This window comes from Galeopterus variegatus, unplaced genomic scaffold (genome assembly GCF_000696425.1).
Source record: "Galeopterus variegatus unplaced genomic scaffold, G_variegatus-3.0.2 Scaffold8430, whole genome shotgun sequence".
NCBI classification, from domain to species: domain Eukaryota; kingdom Metazoa; phylum Chordata; class Mammalia; order Dermoptera; family Cynocephalidae; genus Galeopterus; species Galeopterus variegatus.
In genome coordinates this window covers 13,817-17,537 of record NW_007734541.1, presented here as the reverse complement: position 1 = coordinate 17,537, position 3,721 = coordinate 13,817, and the positions used below count along the sequence as shown (strand labels likewise).

The window sequence follows — 3,721 nt, the reverse complement described above, 5'->3', positions numbered from 1 at the left end:
ACAAGGATACTAAATGGTAGATAATGGCTATAAGATTTAATGCTTATGCTAATATTTTACTATAATATCTTTTATTTTTTAAAGTTTGTTTATTAATATGATTATCATTTTTTTATATTCTAAGATGTTGTTGCAGAACAGTTGGGGACGGAGAGAGGGGAAGGGGAATGAGATAGGGTGGCAGAAGGAGGAGGCAGCAGGGCATGTTTGAGGCATGTTAAAGTCTTTTTATCAAATGGTGCTAGAACAACTGGATATCTGTATGGAAAAAAAATCCTCATTCAAAACAAAAAAAAATATGTATTGCAAAGTAAAAAATAGAAACATAAGGCTTCTAAGAGAAAACATAGGAAAGAATCTTCACATCCTTGGGCTAGGCAAAGATTTCTTATACAAGGCACAAGAAGCACTGACCATAAAAGAAAAAGAAGAAAGCTGACAAATTGATCTCTAGCAAAGTAAAAATCGAGTTCTGTTCCTGCGGAAAATGTGCACCTTCGAAAGGGGGTGACAGTCTCCCCTCGGTCAGGGTCACGGCGGGTTCTCCGCGAAGCAGGCGCAGGACGCAGATTCCTCCAGCAGGAGAGGCTGTTCTGCTCCGAGAAGTGCCACGGAGGCTTCCCTGCTCGGTCTCGGCGACAAGCGTCCCTCCCAGCCACGCTCAGAGCCTTGTGCCCAGCCTGGCATGCAGACGCTGTGGTTGCGGCTAAGGTTGAAGGGGCATTCGCAGGCGTGTCCACGTCGGGGACGCAGGCGACCTCACAAGGACTCCTCGCTGCACAGCAGTACGGGATGACTTCTCAGTCCTCGGGGTCAGCTGCATGAGCTCGCTGGCCGTCCCGACCGTGTCATTGTCACCTGCGGCTGAAACGGAGGGAGGGTCGCTTCTTCTCCAGCAGTTCCTGGTCTGTGCTGCAGAAGAAGGCGTGAGACTCAACACTGGGAAACCCAGTCTGTGGCCGCAGCCAAGCCTCTCTCTGGGGTCTTATTTAATAATCCTTTTGAAAGACGGGAGGCTTTGAAGGAGAGGAATCGGGGATAGCTTGGAAAAGGTAGTCTGTGTTCTTGTTGGGGTTGTCGGTGATGAGGACAAAAGGAGAGTGGCAGGCTGTCACCTCAAACACGATGACCCGCAGCGCCCACCAGTCCAGCTGAACCTGTACTACTCTCCCCACAGGATTTCCGGGCGATGTAATTCTTCGGGGTTCCACAGAAAGTGCACGTTGTGTCCCCAGGGACAGGACTTCCTTGCACCTGCCGTAGTCCTTCAGCTTGATGTGTCCGTCGGCGTCAAGCAGGACTTTGTCCAGGCTCGGGACCCAGTAAATAATCCCTCAATCGTGCAAGAAGTTGAGAGTGATGCAAACCTCAGCAGCTGGAATCTCTGTCCCTGCGTGTGGAACATGAGGTCCCTGCTCCCCCACTGAAGTACTCTGTCACCAGGAATGGCCGACATGTGGTCCGGAAGCAGGAGTGTACACCTACTGTGAAGGGGTGGCTGAACGCCTGCCCAGCACGTGCTTTTCTGTACCCAGTCGATGTCTTGTCCTCATGCTCCAGGTCCTCCTTCACCACCTTTGTGACATAGATCTGCTGTTCTGCGGCCGCACCAGGGGACCTTGGTGTAGTTCCCGTGCCCGATGACTCTGATCAGGTCAAAGTCCTGCAGCCCAAGCCCCTGAAAGATTTTAATGCCATCCATGCCATAGACAACTGGCTTGAGGTCCTCAGAATCATCTTTAATGTTGTCATGTTTCCGGGTTGAAGACATATAAGCAATTCCATCAGTGACCTTGGAAGGAAGGTCCAGCTGAGCGCGGTGCAGGCGCAACACCGAGGGTTGCAATCCCGTTGCCGGTCCCCGGTCCGGTACGGGGGCGACACTGAGGGTTGCAATCCATTGCCGGACACAGAAAAAGACAAAAGACAAAAAAAAAAAAGAAATTGCTGCTATATCAATAACATTAATGAATCTCAAAAACAATGTAGGTGAAAGAAACCAGAGTCAAAATTGTGCATGTCGTATGAATCCATTTATATGATGCCAAGTGTATACAAAATTAATCTATGTGGATAGAAACTGAAATAATGATTGTCTTCTCATAGAGGTGTGAAGTAAATAAACTGAGAAATACACAACTGCTTTAAATTGTGTTTTGGGGGCCGAGCCCGTGGTGCACTGGGGAGAATGTGGCGCTTGGGAGCGCAGTGACGCTCCCGCCGCGGGTTCGGATCCTATATAGGAATGGCCGGTGCGCTCACTGGCTGAGCGCGGTGTGGGCGACACCACACCAAGGGTTGCGATCCCCTTACTGGTCATGAAAACGACAAAAAAAAAATTGTGTTTTGGTAGTTACTCACCAATGAGATACTTAGGGTTTGTGCATTTTATTGTACACACTTTATGCCTTAATTACCAAAGAAGGAAAGAAAATAAAGAGAAAAGAAAGAGAAAGAATGAGAAAGTAAAGAAAAGAAAAAGAAAGGAAGGAAGAAAAAGAAATAAGTGGGAAAGGAGGAACAACACAGAGATGGATAGAAAAAAGACAGGAGATTGTGATGGATCCTAAACACATTTGTTAAAATAAAAAAGAAACCAGGAAAATAGTGACTCTGCAGACCAATGAGAACAGGCCAGGGAGACACACCTATAAAACAGGTGAACACTGTAGCCTAATATTTTAAAACATGCCAAAAGATATTAGCAAAATGATAGAGGAGATATATATATGTGTGATATATATATGAGATATATATTCTTTTAATTGAAAATTAGAAAAACTCAGAAATGGAGTGAGAGAATTTAGTAAAGAAACTGAAATTTAAAATGTTCATTTTAAACATGAAGACTGAACTGGAAGTAATAAAAAAGTTAATAAGCATAGCACATCATGTTTTAATGGAAATAGATTTAAAATGAAGAACAACTTAAAAATAACAGACAAATGAAGGGAAAAAAAGAATTGAGAGACAGTTACAAGCATAGAAGACAAGAAAGCCCTGCACATTTACTGTAAAAGTCCCCACGGAACACATCTGAAGCAATGAAACAAAACACATGTTAAAAATATGATTCAGGGCCGGCCCGGTGGCGCACTGGAGAGTGCACCGCTTGGGAGCGCGGCGGCGCTCCCGCCGAGGGTTCGGATCCCATGTGGAGACCGTTCCCGCTCACTGGCTGAGCGCCGTGCGGGTGCAACACTGAGGGTTGTGATCCCATTGCCAGTCCCCGGTACAGGTGCGACACCAAGGGTTGCGATCCCGTTGCCAGTCAGTAAAAAAGACAAAAAGGAAAAAAAAATATATGATTCAAAATTTTCTTCTGAAATAAAAATATTTGAAACTACATGTTAAACAGGCATGCTAATAACCAACAATGAGACATATTCTAGTAAATCTACTGTAGTTAAAAAATAAAAATTCTGTATTTAAGAAGAAAAAAATCTTTGGTCATCATGCAAAAAGACCAAGTTCCTCATTTAAAAAAAAAAAAATCTTGCTGTCACCATATATTTAGACAGCAACACCCTATATCAGAAGACAATGGAGAAACATATTTAAGTCACTAAAGACAGAAAATGTGTGCCAAGTATTTCATATCCAACCAAACTTACTTTTCTGCACAAAGGGCACAGGAAAATTATTTTTAGTATGAAAGAATTGAAGGAATAGTGTTCTCATGACCAATGATTAAGAAATCTATAGAGAATGGGCTTCAGAA

The 3,721-nt window shown here is 44.3% G+C and overlaps 1 pseudogene; it reads right to left on the bottom strand.

Annotated features, from left to right (window-relative positions):
- Window positions 1–813: 813 nt before the first annotated feature.
- Window positions 814–1,810, bottom strand: LOC103608458 (annotated as a pseudogene).
- Window positions 1,811–3,721: the final 1,911 nt, after the last annotated feature.